The following is a 21,055-nucleotide window of genomic DNA, read 5'->3' as shown; positions in this document are numbered from 1 at the left end:
TTTCATCTGTACTTGAAGTATAAAGTAAGCCAGTTCCATATCATTGCATTTGCCTTTAAGCTGTGGTATGCAATTCGAGGTAAACATAACAGAATTAGTATGATTTGCTCATGATTATCAAAAAGAGTCCAAACCGCTTTGGACTCAAATCCTGAAATATTCAGTGGAAAAAATGTTAAGGTGTGTGAAACATCTTTGAGATGCCCAGGTGCACACAAAACGTTTGGTTAAATAATTCCAGAAGTTATTTCAACAAAATAGTGCCACTCACTGACTTTTGCCTTTACAAGCAGAAGCTTGTCTTGTAACTGCCAATGCCATTTCAGCATCAGTGTATAAATTAGTGTCCATCCATTAGATTGGATCATTCTCTCTTCAACACTGACATCCTCAAAATGACAAGGCTTATGTAGTCAATTTTCACATTTTGGGTTTTTTATTACTTATCTACTAATTGGTGGTAATTATGATGTCATTGTGAGGCGTGATTGTACTCTGGAATATCAAGAATATCATGGATAAAATGTTGAGGAAGAAAATATTGACAGGTAAATGCATATAAGATGTAAAGATTTACTATTCTTAACTCCTTACATTGAAAATCTATATATATCACCGTACATACATTTGGAGTTGAGTATAGAAAATCTAGATATACTTACTTATCTCAATTTTTTTCCTTTGATATTCCATCTATAATGTTCATGTGCAACGATATTCTGTAGTCAGTATTCAGGACCTCGTACTATGGATGCATGCCATTTTGTACTTATCCAAAATGCCCTCTTTTTAGCAGGCTTGTTTTGGACTTTCTTACAGTGTATTTTGATTGTCTTCCTAAATTATGCATGTTTCTCATTCTGCTTACCAACTACCATCTTGAGTTTTGGCTGGGTATTTAGTTGTATATGCCCTTCTTCCTTATCACAACATATTTCTCAACACCTAATTTCATTTCTCGTGTCAGTTTACATCTTGCATGGTTTCATGTTTTCCTTTTCATCACCTGATCTTTAACATCACTTTGGCCCCCATTCAAAAGGGGCATTCTTCGAAAGTTGCAAATCTGCTCCTGTGTGATTACTGCTCAGTGTGGAAAGGATTTTCAACATTGATGGATCCCTAAAGTGTACATGAAGTATTCTAAGAGTCCTAAAGGAATCTATTAAAAAAAATATTTTCTTGAAGACTTAAATACATAAATATAATCATGCATACAGAATTGCATGAATTTCTTAGGTGGGATATACAAGAGGTTTGTGAATATTCACAAATCTACGAGTTTGTAGATGTTCACTGCATGGTGCAGGCAGCACAAACAAGAAATGTCTTCAAAACTACACCTAACTTGTGAAGAAATCTATTATTGTGGCAGTATTTTTGCCTTTGCAAACACTCTTTGCAGCTGTAAAAATGTTCCAGTCTCAGTTTTTCCAATCACAGCTCACCCAGCCCTTCTGTAGTACAGAAAGGAGATAAAGACCCACTGTTTCAGAGAAAATTATACCTCTACGCAATGGGAATTGATCCTGAATTGTAATTCAGGGCTCCCACACTTACCCTTCATTCTGTTGCTGTCTAGCTAGGTATACACTGTAAATATACATACCTATTTACACAGTTATGTTTAGTGCCTAGTTTCCATAGTTTCTCTCTAATAACTTTGGTGCTGTATCTTCACAAATTGTTCAAAACTAGTGTGGCAATCACTTTAGCTGTTGTTTGGAAAGTTTTGGGACGATTCATCAAGCTGGGTCTAGAAAAAGGGGGGGTCCCAAAACGCGTTTTCCCCATTTGCTTCCCATAGGAATTTTAGACATGAATACACACAAACATCTGAACTGAATTACTCCAAATTTGGCAGAAAGCTAGATCTTGATCCAAAAAGGCTGTTATTTGTATTTTGGTGTAAATCTGTTCAGATGTTTTGCAGTTATTAAAGTAAAAAGATTTATGTAAATCTAGAAAAAACAGATTCACACACCAACAGAAATTATTTGAGTGGCTGGCCACAACCTAAGAGAAACACTGCAACTGCCATTCTGTCTTTTGGGACACAGTTCCTGGGAACAGACGGGGGGGCTAAAGTGTAAATGGGATGTAAAGGGGTCAGGATATTGCTATCCTGACCCAAAAAGGGACTGATGGAGGGTTCTGTGAGGGTCCATTAATGGGAAAGAAATTGTGGGAAAACTCTCTTTTTTATGCTCATGCGAGGATCTACAGATTCACCACTGCGCTCAGTCTGACTCCCCCATGAGAATATTTGGATCAAGAACCCAATTTAAAAAAAAACACAAACACCCACTCACTGACCCACACAGTCGCTCACACACCCATTCTCTCAAACACCCACTCACACACTCATTCACACACCCACTCAAAGACCAACAAAACCACCACCACACCCACTCACACACCCACTCGGATACCCATACAGCCACTCACATACTCACTTACACATTGTGGTACAACTTATATTACAAAACTGTGAAATGCCCTAAAGTCCAACGCTTACAGGGACATTTTAATTGGGAAATAGCATTAGGAAGTAGAATTAAAAAAAAAAAATAGGAAAAAAAACAAAGGTTATGGGGAAGTTACAGTTAGGTGCAGATTTTATACACACAAAATCACAGAAATTCACCAGTTATAGTTATAACTCGTGCCCTAATGTAAGTATAACTCATGCCCTTACTGTGCACTGCTAATGACCTCACATATTACATCATCATGACATCTTCTATCACATAATAATATCACTGCAACATTTGCAGTGAAATTATTGATGAGAAAACTGAGCATGGCGAGGGCGCAAGTTGTAGTTACCGTAGGACTCAAGTTATAGTTACTTGAGATAACTATAACTGGTGAAATTTTATGGTTTATGTGTGTAAAAATCTGAACCTAACTTTAACGCCCCTGTGATCTTTCAGAGAATTATATATATATATATGTTCGATGGCTTGTGTAGCTGCAGATACACATGCTGTGCACATCCCGCCATCTGGTGTTGGGCTCGGAGTGTTACAAGTTGTTTTTCTTCGAAGTAGTCTTTTCGAGTCACGAGACCGAGGGACTCCTCCCCTTTCGACTCCATTGCGCATGGGCGTCGACTCCATCTTAGATTGATTTTTTTCCGCCATCGGGTTCGGACGTGTTCCTTTTCGCTCCGTGTTTCGGGTCGGAAAGTTAGTTAGAATCTCGGCAAAATCGTCGGTATTGTTTGCGTTCGGTATCAGGTTAGTTACAACAGATCGACATTGACTTTTGAAGAGCTCCGGTGGCCCTTCGGGGTTTTCTCGATCCCCCGTCGGGGCCTGGTCGGGCCCGGCCACGTGTCTCGTCAAGGCTGATGGAACGGACCCCATTCCGCTTCTGCCCAAAATGCCATAACAAGTATCCATATACAGATCAGCATCTGGTCTGTAACTTGTGTTTGTCACCGGAACACAAGGAAGATACTTGTGAGGCCTGTCGAGCGTTTCGGTCCAGGAAGACACTAAGAGACCGAATAGCAAGGAGACTGCAAATGGCGTCGACAGGACAAGAGCGTTTCGAGGAGGAGGAAGAAACATTCTCCATCCATGAATCGGACTCGGATGAGATCGATCCCGAACAAACGCCGAAAACCGTGAGTAAGACGTCGAAACACAAGACTCAGGAAAAAGCCCAGGGGACGCCACCGCCAACAGGCCATGGCTTAACCCGAAAAATAGGTGACCGATCATCGGCACCAAAAAAGGGCACGCTGGTGGCGAAGTCATCCGACTCCGGTCAAGATACCGCCACACAGCAATCTCGGGCTCGAGATAGTGGCTCCGAGCAGGTTCGGCACAGAGACAGCGGCACCGAAATGAGTCGGCACCGAGAGACCACGACGCCGAAAACAAAAAAGGTTTAGTCGGAACCGAAAAAAGTAGCCGAAAAGGTTTCGATACAGAAACATCCGGCTTCGGAACCGAAAACAAGTTCCTACACAAAGGAACAAGGACTGTCCTCACAAATGAAAATACATAGATTTGGAGGAGGAATTAGAGACAATGGAGCCAGACTACACCCAAAGACGGCTCCACATCCAAAAAGAAACGGGAAAGATCAGCACTCTCCCTCCTATTAGGATGAAACGCAAACTTGCCTTCCAGGAGAAAGACAAGCAGCCACAGGCAAAGGTGGCTAAACAAGTAACCCCGCCACCATCTCCACAATGCTCTCCGCAACCATCACCGGTAGCCACTTCACCTATGATGCAATCCCCGACCCACACAGGGATGAGTCAAGATGACCCTGACGCATGGGACCTTTATGATGCAATAGTGTCAGATAATAGTCCTGACTGTTATCCAGCTAGACCGTCGCCACCAGAAGATAGTACAGCCTATGCACAAGTGGTGTCAAGGGCAGCGGCATTTTATAATGTCAGCTTACATGCAGAGCCCATTGAAGACGACTTTCTATTTAATACACTGTCGTCCACACACAGCCAATACCAGAGTCTTCCCATGCTACCCGGGATGCTAAAACACTCCAAACAAGTGTTTGAGGAGCCTGTAAAAGGAAGGGCCATTACTCCAAGAGTGGAGAAAAAATATAAACCGCCACCAACAGACCCCGTGTACATCACACAACAGCTAACACCAGACTCAGTTGTAGTAGGGGCAGCTCGCAAGAGAGCAAACTCACATACTTCAGGAGATGCACCACCTCCAGATAAAGAAAGTCGCAAATTCGACGCAGCAGGCAAAAGGGTGGCGGCACAGGCAGCAAACCAGTGGCGTATTGCAAATTCACAGGCTTTGTTGGCCAGATACGATAGGGCTCATTGGGACGAAATGCAACATTTTATAGAACATTTGCCCAAGGAGTTCCAGAAAAGATCACAGCAAGTAGTAGAAGAAGTACAGAGTATCTCCAACAATCAGATACGGTCAGCTATGGATGCTGCAGACACAGCTGCTAGAACTGTCAACACAGCAGTAACAATAAGGAGACATGCATGGCTGCGTACATCAGGATTTAAACCAGAAATACAGCAAGCTGTGCTAAATATGCCATTTAACGGACAGCAGTTGTTTGGGCCAGAGGTGGACACTGCGATCGAAAAACTTAAAAAGGACACTGACACGGCCAAAGCCATGGGCGCACTCTACTCCCCACAGGGCAGAGGCACATTTAGAAAAACACAGTTTTGGGGGGGGTTTCGAGGGCAAAGCACAGAACCCACGACCTCACAAACAAGGCCCACTTGTCAGAGCCAATATCTGCGTGGAAGTTTTCGGGGACAATATAGAGGGGGACAGTTTCAAAAAAATAGAGGAAAGTTCCAAAGTCCCAAAACTCCTCAAAATAAGCAGTGACTTACAAGTCACACATCCCCAACACATAACACCTGTGGGGGGGAGACTGAGCAATTTTTACAAACATTGGGAGGAAATAACAACAGATACTTGGGTACTGGCAATTATCCAGCATGGTTATTGCATAGAAATTCTCAAATTCCCCCCAAACGTCCCCCCGAAAACACACAATATGTCAAAACAACATATAGATCTTCTAGGACTAGAAGTTCAGGCGTTGCTACAGAAAGAGGCAATAGAATTAGTACCAAACCAACAAAAAGGAACAGGAGTTTACTCTCTGTACTTTCTCATACCCAAAAAAGACAAGAGTCTAAGACCTATATTAGATCTCAGAACATTAAATACCTACATCAAATCAGATCACTTTCACATGGTGACATTACAGGACGTAATCCTACTGCTCCAACAACAAGACTACATGACAACACTAGACCTAAAAGATGCATATTTCCATATACCGATACATCCTTCACACAGAAAGTACTTACGGTTTGTATTCCAAGGGGTACACTACCAATTCAAGGTGTTGCCATTCGGAATAACAACTGCGCCAAGGGTTTTTACAAAATGCCTAGCAGTCGTAGCTGCACATATCAGAAGGCAGCAAATACATGTGTTCCCGTACCTAGACGATTGGTTAATCAAAAGAAACACGCTAGAACGGTGTTCACAACACACAAAGTATGTCATAGAAACCCTCCACAAACTCTCAATCAACTATACAAAGTCACACCTTCTGCCGTGTCAAACACAGCAATACTTAGGGGCGACAATCAACACAGCAAAAGGGATTGCCACGCCAAGCCCACAAAGGGTTCAGGCTTTTCACCATTTAATACAGACCATGTATCCAAAACAAAGAATACAAGTCAAGACAGTGATGAAACTCCTAGGTATGATGTCCTCATGCATAGCCATTGTCCCAAATGCAAGGTTACACATGCGGCCCTTACAACAGTGCCTAGCATCACAATGGTCACAGGCACAGGGTCAACTTCTAGACCTGGTGTTGGTAGACTGCCAAACATACATCTCGCTTCAATGGTGGAACAGTATAAATTTAAACCAAGGGCGGCCTTTCCAAGACCCAATGCCACAATATGTAATAACCACAGATGCCTCCATGATAGGGTGGGGAGCACACCTCAATCAACACAGCATCCAAGGACAATGGGACACTCAGCAAAAACAGTTTCACATAAATCACTTAGAACTATTGGCAGTATTTCTAGCGCTGAAAGCATTTCAACCCATATTAAGCCACAAACACATTCTTGTCAAAACAGACAACATGACAACGATGTATTACCTAAACAAACAGGGAGGGACACACTCACCGCAGTTGTGTCTCCTAACACAGAAAATATGGCATTGGGCGATTCACAACCACATTCGCCTAATAGCACAATTTATTCCAGGAATTCAGAATCAGTTAGCAGACAATCTCTCTCGGGATCACCAACAGATCCACAAATGGGAGATTCACCCCCAAATACTAAACATTTACTTCCAGAGGTGGGGAACACCACAAATAGATCTATTTGCAACAAAAGAAAACGCAAAATGCCAAAACTTCGCATCCAGGTACCCACAAGATCAGTCTCAGGGCAATGCGTTATGGATGAGTTGGTCAGGGATATTTGCTTACGCTTTTCCCCCTCTCCCACTCCTTCCATATCTAGTAAACAAGTTGAGTCAAAACAAACTCAAACTCATACTAATAGCTCCAACATGGGCAAGACAACCCTGGTACACAACACTACTACACCTCTCAGTAGTGCCTCATATCAAACACACCACATCTGTTAACTCAACACAAACAGCAGATCAGACACCCGAATCCAGCATCACTCAATCTAGCAATCTAATCTGGCTCCTGAAGTCTTAGAGTTTGGACATTTAGACCTTACACAAGAATGTATGGAGGTGTAGGAAGTTGGCTCTGTATATACTATTTCAAAGTAAGGAATAGTATGCACAGAGTCCAAGGGTTCCCCTTAGTGGTAAGATAGTGGCAAAAAGAGATAATACTAATGCTCTATTTTGTGGTAGTGTGGTCGAGCAGTAGGCTTATCAAAGGAGTAGTGTTAAGCATTTGTTGTACATACACACAGGCAATAAATGAGGAACACACACTCAGAGACAAATCCAGGCTGTAGGAAGTTGGCTCTGTATGCACTATTTCAAAGTAAGGAATAGTATGCACAGAGTCCAAGGGTTCCCCTTAGAGGTAAGATAGTGGCAAAAAGAGATAATACTAATGCTCTATTTTGTGGTAGTGTGGTCGAGCAGTAGGCTTATCAAAGGAGTAGTGTTAAGCATTTGTTGTACATACACACAGGCAATAAATGAGGAACACACACTCAGAGACAAATCCAGGCCAATAGGTGTTGTTATAGAAAAATATTTTTTCTTAGTTTATTTTAAGAACCACAGGTTCAAATTCTACATGTAATATCTCATTTGAAAGGTATTGCAGGTAAGTACTTTAGGAACTTTGAATAATTACAGTAGCATATATACTTTTTATATAAAACACAATAAGCTGTTTTAAAAGTGGACACAGTGCAATTTTCACAGTTCCTGGGGGAGGTAAAGTATTGTTAGGTTTCACAGGTAAGTAAGTCACTTACAGGTTTCGGTTTTTGGTCCAAGGTAGCCCACCGTTGGGGGTTCAGAGCAACCCCAAAGTTACCACACCAGCAGCTCAGGGCCGGTCAGGTGCAGAGGTCAAAGAGGTGCCCAAAACACATAGGCTTCAATGGAGAGAAGGGGGTGCCCCGGTTCCAGTCTGCCAGCAGGTAAGTACCCGCGTCTTCGGAGGGCAGACCAGGGGGGTTTTGTAGGGCACCGGGGGGGACACAAGTCAGCACAAAAAGTACACCCTCAGCAGCGCGGGGCGGCCGGGTGCAGTGTGCAAACACGCGTCGGGTTTACAATGGTTTTCAATGAGAGATCAAGGGATCTCTTCAGCGTTGCAGGCAGGCAGGGGGGGGGCTCCTCGGGGTAGCCACCACCTGGGCAAGGGAGAGGGCCTCCTGGGGGTCACTCCTGCACAGGAGTTCTGTTCCTTTAGGTGCTGGGGGCTGCGGGTGCAGGGTCTTTTCCAGCCATCGGGGAATGGAGTTCAGGCAGTCGCTGTCAGGGGGAGCCTCGGGATTCCCTCTGCAGGCGCCGCTGTGGGGGCTCAGGGGGGACAACTTTGGTTACTCACGGTCTCGGAGTCGCCGGAGGGTCCTCCCTGAGGTGTTGGTTCTCCACCAGTCAAGTCGGGGTCGCCGGGTGCGGTGTTGCAAGTCTCACGCTTCTTGCGGGGAGTTGCAGGGGTCTTTAAATCTGCTCCTTGAAACAAAGTTGCAGTTCTTTTGGAGCAGTGCCGCTGTCCTCGGGAGTTTCTTGTCTTTCTTGAAGCAGGGCAGTCCTCAGAGGATTCAGAGGTTGCTGGTCCCTTGGAAAGCGTCGCTGGAGCAGGTTTCTTTGGAAGGCAGGAGACAGGCCGGTAAGTCTGGGGCCAAAGCAGTTGGTGTCTTCTGTTCTTCCTCTGCAGGGGTTTTTCAGCTCAGCAGTCTTCTTCTTCTTGTAGTTTCAGGAATCTAAATTCTTAGGTTCAGGGGAGCCCTTAAATACTAAATTTAAGGGCGTGTTTAGGTCTGGGGGGTTAGTAGCCAATGGCTACTAGCCCTGAGGGTGGGTACACCCTCTTTGTGCCTCCTCCCATGGGGAGGAGGTCACATCCCTATTCCTATTGGGGAATCCTCCATCTGCAAGATGGAGGATTTCTAAAAGTTAGAGTCACTTCAGCTCAGGACACCTTAGGGGCTGTCCTGACTGGCCAGTGACTCCTCCTTGTTATTCTCATTATTTCCTCCGGCCTTGCCGCCAAAAGTGGGGGCCGTGGCCGGAGGGGGCGGGCAACTCCACTAGCTGGAGTGTCCTGCGGTGCTGGAACAAAGGGGTGAGCTTTTGAGGCTCACCGCCAGGTGTTGCAGCTCCTGCCTGGGGGAGGTGTTAGCATCTCCACCCAGTGCAGGCTTTGTTACTGGCCTCAGAGTGACAAAGGCACTCTCCCCATGGGGCCAGCAACATGTCTCAGTTGTGGCAGGCTGCTGGAACCAGTCAGCCTACACAGATAGTCGGTTAAGGTTTCAGGGGGCACCTCTAAGGTGCCCTCTGGGGTGTATTTCACAATAAAATGTACACTGGCATCAGTGTGCATTTATTGTGCTGAGAAGTTTGATACCAAACTTCCCAGTTTTCAGTGTAGCCATTATGGTGCTGTGGAGTTTGTGTTTGACAGACTCCCAGACCATATACTCTTATGGCTACCCTGCACTTACAATGTCTAAGGTTTGGCTTAGACACTGTAGGGGCACAGTGCTCATGCACTGGTGCCCTCACCTATGGTATAGTGCACCCTGCCTTAAGGCTGTAAGGCCTACTAGAGGGGTGACTTATCTATACTGCATAGGCAGTGTGAGGTTGGCATGGCACCCTGAGGGGAGTGCCATGTCGACTTACTCGTTTTGTTCTCACCAGCACACACAAGCTGGCAAGCAGTGTGTCTGTGCTGAGTGAGGGGTCCCCAGGGTGGCATAAGATATGCTGCAGCCCTTAGAGACCTTCCCTGGCATCAGGGCCCTTGGTACCAGGGGTACCAGTTACAAGGGACTTACCTGGATGCCAGGGTGTGCCAATTGTGGAATCAAAAGTACAGGTTAGGGAAAGAACACTGGTGCTGGGGCCTGGTTAGCAGGCCTCAGCACACTTTCAATTCAAAACATAGCATCAGCAAAAGCAAAAAGTCAGGGGGTAACCATGCCATGGAGGCATTTCCTTACACAACCCCCCCCGCCCCACCCAAACGAAAGAGGATGAGACTAACCTTTCCCAAGAGAGTCTTCATTTTCTAAGTGGAAGAACCTGGAAAGGCCATCTGCATTGGCATGGGCAGTCCCAGGTCTGTGTTCCACTATAAAGTCCATTCCCTGTAGGGAGATGGACCAACTCAACAGTTTTGGATTTTCACCTTTCATTTGCATCAGCCATCTGAGAGGTCTGTGGTCAGTCTGAACTAGGAAGTGAGTACCAAAGAGGTATGGTCTCAGCTTCTTCAGGGACCAAACCACAGCAAAGGCCTCCCTCTCAATGGCACTCCAACGCTGCTCCCTGGGGAGTAACCTCCTGCTAATGAAAGCAACAGGCTGGTCAAGGCCATCATCATTTGTTTGGGACAAAACTGCCCCTATCCCATGTTCAGAGGCATCTGTCTGCACAATGAACTGCTTGGAGTAATCTGGAGCTTTTAGAACTGGTGCTGTGCACATAGCTTGTTTCAGGGTGTCAAAGGCCTGTTGGCATTCTACAGTCCAGTTTACTTTCTTGGGCATTTTCTTGGAGGTGAGTTCTGTGAGGGCTGTCACAATGGATCCATATCCCTTCACAAACCTCCTATAGTACCCAGTCAAGCCAAGGAATGCCCTGACTTGAGTCTGGGTTTTTGGAGCTGCCCAGTCCAGAATAGTCTGGATCTTAGGCTGGAGTGGCTGAACTTGGCCTCCACCTACAAGGTGTCCCAAGTAAACCACAGTTCCCTGCCCTATCTGGCATTTGGATGCCTTGATAGAGTGGCCTGCAGATTGCAGAGCCTTCAAAACCTTCTTCAGGTGGACCAGGTGATCCTGCCAGTTGGAGCTAAAGACAGCAATATCGTCAAGATAAGCTGCACTGAAGGACTCCAAGCCAGCAAGGACTTGATTCACCAACCTTTGGAAGGTGGCAGGGGCATTCTTTAAACCAAAGGGCATAACAGTGAACTGATAATGCCCATCAGGTGTGGAGAATGCTTTTGCTCCAGGGGCCATTTTGATTTGCCAGTAACCTGCTGTTAAGTCAAAGGTACTTAAGAATTTGGCAGCCCCTAATTTATCAATCAGCTCATCAGCTCTAGGAATGGGATGGGCATCTGTCATGGTGACAGAGTTAAGTCCTCTGTAGTCCACACAAAACCTCATCTCTCTCTTTCCATCTTTGGTGTGAGGTTTGGGGACTAAGACCACTGGGCTAGCCCAGGGGCTGTCAGAGTACTCAATTACTCCCAATTCCAGCATCTTGTGGACTTCCACCTTGATGCTCTCCTTAACTTGATCAGACTGTCTGAATATTTTGTTTTTGAAAGGCATGCTGTCTCCTGTGTCCACATCATGGGTACACAGGTGTGTCTGTCCAGGGGTTAGGGAAAAGAGCTCACCAAACTGTTGCAGGACCTTCCTACAGTCAGCTTGCTGTTGGCCAGAGAGGGTGTCTGAATAGATCACTCCATCTACTGAGCCATCATTAGGGTCTGATGACAGAAGATCAGGGAGAGGTTCACTCTCAGCTTCCTGATCCTCATCTGTTACCATTAACAGATTTACATCAGCCCTGTCATGGAAGAGCTTAAGGCGGTTCACATGGATCACCCTCTTGGGGCTCCTGTTTGTGCCCAGGTCTACCAGGTAGGTGACCTGACTCTTCCTCTCTAGCACTGGGTAAGGGCCACTCCATTTGTCCTGAAGTGCCCTGGGAGCCACAGGCTCCAAAACCCAGACTTTCTGCCCTGGTTGAAATTCAACCAGTGCAGCCTTTTGGTCATACCAACACTTCTGGAGCTGTTGGCTGGCCTCAAGGTTTTTGCTTGCCTTTTCCATGTACTCTGCCATCCTTGAGCGAAGGCCAAGTACATAGTCCACTATGTCTTGTTTAGGCTCATGAAGAGGTCTCTCCCAGCCTTCTTTCACAAGAGCTAGTGGTCCCCTTACAGGGTGGCCAAACAGAAGTTCAAAGGGTGAGAACCCTACTCCCTTCTGAGGCACCTCTCTGTAAGCGAAAAGCAGACATGGCAAGAGGACATCCCATCTCCTTTTGAGTTTTTCTGGGAGCCCCATGATCATGCCTTTTAATGTCTTGTTGAATCTCCCAACAAGGCCATTAGTTTGTGGATGATAGGGTGTAGTGAATTTATAAGTCACTCCACACTCATTCCACATGTGTTTCAGGTATGCTGACATGAAGTTGGTACCTCTGTCAGACACCACCTCCTTAGGGAAGCCCACTCTGATAAAGATACCAATGAGGGCCTTGGCTACTGCAGGGGCAGTAGTCGACCTAAGGGGAATAGCTTCAGGATACCTAGTAGCATGATCCACTACTACTAGGATGTACATATTTCCTGAGGCTGTGGGAGGTTCCAGTGGACCCACTATGTCCACACCCACTCTTTCAAAGGGGACCCCCACCACTGGAAGTGGAATGAGGGGGGCCTTTGGATGTCCACCTGTCTTACCACTGGCTTGACAGGTGGTACAGAAGGTGCAAAACAACTTAACCTTCTGGGACATGTTGGGCCAGTAGAAGTGGTTGACTAACCTCTCCCACGTCTTGGTTTGTCCCAAATGCCCAGCAAGGGGAATATCATGGGCTACGGTCAGAATAAACTCTCTGAACCCCTGAGGCACTACCACTCTCCTAGTGGCACCAGGTTTGGGATCTCTTGCCTCAGTGTACAGGAGCCCATCTTCCCAATAGACCCTATGTGTTCCAGTTTTCTTGCCATTGGACTCTTCAGCAGCTTGCTGCCTACGGCCTTCAAGAGAGGGACAGGTTTCTTGCCCCTTACACAACTGCTCCCTTGAGGGTCCCTCTGGGCCTAAGAGCTCAACCTGATAAGGTTATAACTCCATAGGCTCAGTTCCCTCGGAGGGCAGAACTTCTTCCTGAGAAGAGAGGTTCTCTCTTTGGTGTTGTGTTGCAGCTGGTTTCCCAGCTGTCTTTCCTTTTCTCTTGGTAGGCTGGGCCCTTTTTCCAGACTCCAGCTCTACTTTTTCACCCTGAGCCTTGCACTGTGCCCTTGTCTTGACACACACCAGTTCAGGGATACCCAGCATGGCTGCATGGGTTTTCAGTTCTACCTCAGCCCATGCTGAGGACTCCAGGTCATTTCCAAGCAAACAGTCTACTGGGATATTTGAGGAGACCACCACCTGTTTCAGGCCATTGACCCCTCCCCACTCCAAAGTTACCATAGCCATGGGATGTACTTTAGTCTGATTGTCAGCGTTGGTGACTGGATACGTTTGTCCAGCCAGGTATTGACCAGGGGAAACCAGTTTCTCTGTCACCATGGTGACACTGGCACCTGTATCCCTCAGGCCTTCTACACTTGTCCCATTAATTAAGAGCTGCTGCCTGTATTTTTGCATGTTAGGAGGCCAGGCAGCCAGTGTGGCTAAATCCACCCCACCCTCAGAGACTAATGTAGCTTCAGTGTGACACCTGATTTGCTCTGGGCACACTGTTGATCCCACTTGGAGACTGGCCATTCCAGTTTTAGCTGGAGTGGAGTTAGAAGGGGTACTTTTCTTGGGACAGGCCTTGTCTCCAGTTTGGTGGCCAGGCTGATTACAGCTACGACACCAGGCCTTTTTGGGATCAAAGTTTTTACCCTTGTACCCAAAATTGGTTTGTGAAGAGGCTCTGGGCCCACCCTCCTGTGCAGGTTTTTGAGGGCCTGTAGAAGACTCTTTACTATTTTTGTTTTTGGATGTCTCAACACTCTTCCCCTGGGGAGGCTTTGTGACCCCTTTCTTTTGGTCACCCCCTGTGGAAGTCTTGGTCACCCTAGTCTTGACCCAATGGTCCGCCTTCTTTCCCAATTCTTGGGGAGAAATTGGTCCTAGGTCTACCAGATGCTGATGCAGTTTATCATTGAAACAATTACTTAACAGGTGTTCTTTCACAAATAAATTGTACAGCCCATCATAATTATTTACACCACTGCCTTGAATCCAACCATCCAATGTTTTCACTGAGTAGTCTACAAAATCAACCCAGGTCTGGCTCGAGGATTTTTTAGCCCCCCTGAATCTAATCCTATACTCCTCAGTGGGGAATCCAAAGCCCTCAATCAGGGTTCCCTTCATGAGGTCATAGGATTCTGCATCTTTTCCAGAGAGTGTGAGGAGTCTATCCCTACACTTTCCAGTGAACATTTCCCAAAGGAGAGCACCCCAGTGAGATTTGTTCACTTTTCTGGTTACACAAGCCCTCTCAAAAGCTATGAACCATTTGGTGATGTCATCACCATCTTCATATTTAGTTACAATCCCTTTAGGGATTTTCAACATGCCAGGAGAATCTCTGACCCTAGTTATGTTGCTGCCACCATTGATGGGTCCTAGGCCCATCTCTTGTCTTTCCCTTTCTATGGCTAGGATCTGTCTTTCCAAAGCCAATCTTTTGGCCATCCTGGCTAACTGGATGTCCTCTTCACTGGAGTTATCCTCAGTGATTTCAGAGATGTTGGTCTCTCCTGTGAGGGAAACAGCATCTCTGACTATTATATTTGGAGTCAGGGCTTGAGCAGCCCTGTTCTCCCTAAGTAGGACTGGAGGGGGGGAATTTTCCTCCAAGTCACTATCTTCATCCTCTGTGTTGCCATCCTCAGAGGGGTTGGCTTTTTCAAACTCTGCCAAAAGCTCCTGGAGCTGTTGTTTGGAAGGTCTGGGGCCCATTGTAATTTTCTTTATTTTACAGAGTGACCTTAGCTCCCTCATCTTAAGATGGAGGTAAGGGGTGATGTCGAGTTCCATCACATTCACATCTGTACTAGACATTATGCTTCTAAAAGTTGGAATACTTTTTAAGAATCTAAAACTAGTTCTAGGTTCTAATTCAAACTTTCACCTACTTTTAAACTCTAAAAGAAATGCTAAATAGGATCTAACACAAGGCCCTAGCAGGTCTTTTAAGAATTTAGAAAAATAGCTCAAATTGCAAAAATCTATTTTTAATGACAATTTTTGTAATTTGTCGTGTGATCAGGTATTGGCTGAGTAGTCCAGCAAATGCAAAGTCTTGTACCCCACCACTGATCCACCAATGTAGGAAGTTGGCTCTGTATGTGCTATTTCAAGGTAAGGAATAGCATGCACAGAGTCCAAGGGTTCCCCTTAGAGGTAAGATAGTGGCAAAAAGAGATAATACTAATGCTCTATTTTGTGGTAGTGTGGTTGAGCAGTAGGCTTATCAAAGGAGTAGTGTTAAGCATTTGTTGTACATACACACAGGCAATAAATGAGGAACACACACTCAGAGACAAATCCAGGCCAATAGGTTTTGTTATAGAAAAATATATTTTCTTAGTTTATTTTAAGAACCACAGGTTCAAATTCTAAATGTAATATCTCATTTGAAAGGTATTGCAGGTAAGTACTCTAGGAACTTTGAATAATCACAATAGCATATATACTTTTTACATTAAACACAATAAGCTGTTTTAAAAGTGGACACAGTGCAATTTTCACAGTTCCTGGGGGAGGTAAAGTAATGTTAGTTCTTGCAGGTAAGTAAACCACCTACGGGGTTCAAATTGGGGTCCAAGGTAGCCCACCGTTGGGGGTTCAGAGCAACCCCGAAGTCACCACACCAGCATCTCAGGGCCGGTCAGGTGCAGAGTTCAAAGTGGTGCCCAAAACGCATAGGCTTCAATGGAGAGAAGGGGGTGCCCCGGTTCCAGTCTGCCAGCAGGTAAGTACCCGCATTTTCGGAGGGCAGACCAGGGGGGTTTTGTAGGGCACCGAGGGGGGACACAAGTCCACACAAAAAGTACACCCTCAGCAGCGCGGGGGCGGCCGGGTGCAGTGTGCAAACAAGCATCGGGTTCGCAATGTAAATCAATGGGAGACCAAGGGGTCTCTTCAGCGGTGCAGGCAGGCAAGGGGGGGGGGCTCCTCGGGGTAGCCACCACCTGGGCAAGGGAGAGGGCCTCCTGGGGGTCACTCCTGCACTGAAGTTCCGATCCTTCAGGCCGGGTGCAGGGTCTTTTCCAGCCGTCGGGATTTTAGAGTCAGGCAGTCGCGGTCAGGGGGAGTCTCGGGATTCCCTCTGTAGGCGTCGCTGTGGGGGCTCAGGGGGGACAACTTTGGTTACTCACAGTCTCGGAGTCGCCGGAGGGTCCTCCCTGAGGTGTTGTTTCTCCACCAGTCGAGTCGGGGTCGCCGGGTGCAGTGTTGCAAGTCTCACGCTTCTTGCGGGGATTGCAGGGGTCTTTAAATCTGCTCCTCTGGATACAAAGTTTCAGTCTTTGTTGAACAGGGCCGCTGTTCTCGGGGGTTTCTTGGTCTCTTGGAAGCAGGGCAGTCCTCTGAGGATTCAGAGGTCGCTGGTCCTGGAGAAAGCGTCGCTGGAGCAGGTTTCTTTAGAAGGCAGGAGACGGGCCGGTAGGACTGGGGCCAAAGCAGTTGGTGTCTTCTTTCTTCTTCTGCAGGGGTTTTCAGCTCAGCAGTCTTCTTCTTCGGTAAGTTGCAGGAATCTAAATTCTTAGGTTCAGGGGATCCCTTAAATACTAAATTTAAGGGCGTGTTTAGCTAGCCCTGAGGGTGGGTACACCCTCTTTGTGCCTCCTCCCAAGGGGAGAGGGTCACATTCCTATCCCTATTGGGGGAATCCTCCATCTGCAAGATGGAGGATTTCTAAAAGTTAGAGTCACTTCAGCTCAGGACACCTTAGGGGCTGTCCTGACTGGCCAGTGACTCCTCCTTGTTATTCTCATTATCTCCTCCGGCCTTGCCGCCAAAAGTGGGGCCGTGGCCGGAGGGGGCGGGCAACTCCACTAGCTGGAGTGCCCTGCGGTGCTGGAACAAAGAGGGTAAGCCTTTGAGGCTCACCGCCAGGTGTTACAGCTCCTGCCTGGGGGAGGTGATAGAATCTCCACCCAGTGCAGGCTTTGTTACTGGCCACAGAGTGACAAAGGCACTCTCCCCATGTGGCCAGCAACATGTCTCGAGTGTGGCAGGCTGCTAGAACCAGTCAGCCTACACTGGTAGTTGGTTTAAGTTTCAGGGGGCACCTCTAAGGTGCCCTCTGGGGTGTAGTTTACAATAAAATGTACACTGGCATCAGTGTGCATTTATTGTGCTGAGAAGTTTGATACCAAACTTCCCAGTTTTCAGTGTAGCCATTATGGTGCTGTGGAGTTCGTGTTTGACAGACTACCAGACCATATACTCTTATGGCTACCCTGCACTTACAATGTCTAAGGTTTGGCTTAGACACTGTAGGGGCACAGTGCTCATGCACTGGTGCCCTCACCTATGGTATAGTGCACCCTGCCTTAGGGCTGTAAGGCCTACTAGAGGGGTGACTTATCTATACTGCATAGGCAGTGTGAGGTTGGCATGGCACCCTGAGGGGAGTGCCATGTCGACTTACTCGTTTTGCCTTCACCAGCACACACACGCTGGCAAGCAGTGTGTCTGTGCTGAGTGAGGGGTCCCCAGGGTGGCATAAGATATGCTGCAGCACTTAGAAACCTTCCCTGGCACCAGGGCCCTTGGTACAAGGGGTACCAGTTATAAGGGACTTACCTGGATGCCAGGGTGTGCCAATTGTGGAATCAAAAGTACAGGTTAGGGAAAGAACACTGGTGCTGGGGCCTGGTTAGCAGGCCTCAGCACACTTTCAATTCAAAACATAGCATCAGCAAAGGCAAAAAGTCAGTCGGTAACCATGCCAAGGAGGCATTTCCTTACAACTAGGAAGAAAGGCGCCTCCTTGGCATGGTTGCCCCCTGACTTTTTGCCTTTGCTGATGCTATGCTATGCTATGCTATGTCCCCCCCGGTGCCCTACAAAACCCCCCTGGTCTGCCCTCCGAAGACGCGGGTACTTACCTGCAAGCAGACCGGAACCGGGGCACCCCCTTCTCTCCATTCTAGCCTATGCGTTTTGGGCACCACTTTGAACTCTGCACCTGACCGGCCCTGAGCTGCTGGTGTGATAACTTTGGGGTTGCTCTGAACCCCCAACGGGGGGCTACCTTGGACCAAGAACTGAACCCTGTAAGTGTCTTACTTACCTGGTAAAACTAACAAAAACTTACCTCCCCCAGGAACTGTGAAAATTGCACTAAGTGTCCACTTTTAAAGTAGCTATTTGTGAATAACTTGAAAAGTATACATGCAATTGAAATGATTCAAAGTTCCTAATGTACTTACCTGCAATACCTTTCAAGCAAGATATTACATGTTAAATTTGAACCTGTGGTTCTTAAAATAAACTAAGAAAAGATATTTTTCTATAACAAAACCTATTGGCTGGATTTGTCTCTGAGTGTGTGTACCTCATTTATTGTCTATGTGTATGTACAACAAATGCTTAACACTACTCCTTGGATAAGCCTACTGCTCGACCACACTATCACAAAATAGAGCATTAGTATTATCTATTTTTACCACTATTTTACCTCTAAGGGGAACCCTTGGACTCTGTGCATGCTATTCCTTACTTTGAAATAGCACATACAGAGCCAACTTCCTACATTGGTGGATCAGCGGTGGGGTACAAGACTTTGCATTTGCTGGACTACTCAGCCAATACCTGATCACACGACAAATTCCAAAATTGTCATTAGAAATTGATTTTTGCAATTTGAAAAGTTTTCTAAATTCTTAAAAGACCTGCTAGGGCCTTGTGTTAGATCCTGTTTAGCATTTCTTTTAGAGTTTAAAAGTTTGTAAAAGTTTGAATTAGAACCTAGAACTAGTTGTAGATTCTTAAAAAGTATTCCAACTTTTAGAAGCAAAATGTCTAGCACAGATGTGACTGTGGTGGAACTCGACACCACACCTTACCTCCATCTACAGATGAGAGAGCTAAGGTCACTCTGTAAACTAAAGAAAATAACAATAGGCCCCAAACCTACCAAAATACAGCTCCAGGAGCTTTTGGCAGAGTTTGAAAAGGCCAACCCCTCTGAGGGTGGCAACTCAGAGGATGAAGATAGTGACTTGGAGGGAAATTCCCCCCCTCCAGTCCTACTTAGGGAGAGCAGGGCTACTCAAGCCCTGACTCCACAAATAATAGTCAGAGATGCTGGTTCCCTCACAGGAGGGACCAACAACTCTGAAATCACTGAGGATAACTCCAGTGAAGAGGACATCCAGTTAGCCAGGATGGCCAAAAGATTGGCTTTGGAAAGACAGATCCTAGCCATAGAGAGGGAAAGACAAGAGATGGGCCTAGGACCCATCAATGGTGGCAGCAACATAAATAGGGTCAGAGATTCTCCTGACATGTTGAAAATCCCTAAAGGGATTGTAACTAAATATGAAGATGGTGATGACATCACCAAATGGTTCACAGCTTTTGATAGGGCTTGTGTAACCAGAAAAGTGAACAAATCTCACTGGGGTGCTCTCCTTTGGGAAATGTTCACAGGAAAGTGTAGGGATAGACTCCTCACACTCTCTGGAAAAGATGCAGAATCTTATGACCTCATGAAGGGTACCCTGATTGAGGGCTTTGGATTCTCCACTGAGGAGTATAGGATTAGATTCAGGGTGGCTCAAAAATCCTCGAGCCAGACCTGGGTTGACTTCGTAGACTACTCAGTCAAAACACTAGATGGTTGGATTCAAGGCAGTGGTGTAAGTAATTATGATGGGCTGTACAATTTATTTGTGAAAGAACACCTGTTAAGTAATTGTTTCAATGATAAACTGCATCAGCATCTGGTAGACCTAGGACCAATTTCTCCCCAAGAATTGGGAAAGAAGGCGGACCATTGGGTCAAGACAAGGGTGTCCAAAACTTCCACAGGGGGTGACCAAAAGAAAGGGGTCACAAAACCTCCCCAGGGGAAGGGTGGTGAGACAGCCAAAAATAAAAATAGTCAAGAGTCTTCTACAGGCCCCCAAAAACCTGCACAGGAGGGTGGGCCCAGAGCCTCTTCACAAAACAATCCTGGGTACAAGGGTAAAAACTTTGATCCCAAAAAGGCCTGGTGTCGAAACTGTAGTCAGTCTGGACACCAAACTGGAGACAAGGCCTGTCCCAAGAAAAGTTCCACTCCAAACTCCAATCCAAGTAACACTGGAATGGCTAGTCTCCAAGTGGGATCAACAGTGTGCCCAGAGCAAATCAGGGTCCACACTGAAGCTACTCTAGTCTCTGAGGGTGGGGTGGATTTAGCCACACTAGCTGCCTGGCCTCCTAACATGCAAAAATACAGGCAGCAGCTCTTTATTAATGGGACAAGTGTAGAGGGCCTGAGGGATACAGGTGCCAGTGTCACCATGGTGACAGAGAAACTGGTTTCCCCTGGCCAATACCTGACTGGAAAAACTTATTCAGTCACCAATGCTGACAATCAAACTAAAGCACATCCCATGGCAATGGTAACTTTAGAATGGGGAGGGGTCAATGGCCTGAAACAGGTGGTGGTCTCCTCAAACATCCCAGTAGACTGTCTGCTTGGAAATGACCTGGAGTCCTCAGCATGGGCTGAGGTAGAACTAAAAACCCATGCAGCCATGCTGGGTATCCCTGAACTGGTGTGTGTAAAAACAAGAGCACAGTGCAAGGCACAGGGTGAAAAAGTAGAGCTGGAGTCTGGAAAAATGGCCCAGCCTACCAAGAGAAAAGGAAAGTCAGTTGGGAAACCAACTGCAACACAGTCAGAAAAAGAGAACCTCTCTTCTCAGGAAGAAGTTCTGCCCTCTGAGGGAACTGAGCCTTTGGAGCTTGAACCTTATCAGGTTGAGCTCTTAGGCCCAGGGGGACCCTCAAGGGAGGAGCTGTGTAAGGGACAAGAAACCTGTCCCTCTCTTGAAGGCCTTAGGCAGCAAGCTGCTGAAGAGTCCAAGGGCAAGAAAAATGGAA

The 21,055-nt window shown here is 46.5% G+C and overlaps 1 protein-coding gene across 1 annotated transcript in view; it reads left to right on the top strand.

Annotated features, from left to right (window-relative positions):
• The window catches only part of MYO10 (myosin X), a 754,439-nt gene that overhangs the window by 650,933 nt on the left and 82,451 nt on the right, over positions 1-21,055 (top strand). The gene's annotated exons all lie outside the window — the stretch shown is intronic.

Source organism: Pleurodeles waltl, chromosome 2_2, assembly GCF_031143425.1.
Source record: "Pleurodeles waltl isolate 20211129_DDA chromosome 2_2, aPleWal1.hap1.20221129, whole genome shotgun sequence".
In the NCBI taxonomy this organism is placed as follows: domain Eukaryota; kingdom Metazoa; phylum Chordata; class Amphibia; order Caudata; family Salamandridae; genus Pleurodeles; species Pleurodeles waltl.
Note: the sequence above shows the minus strand (reverse complement) of the source record. Positions and strands in the feature narration are given on the sequence as shown.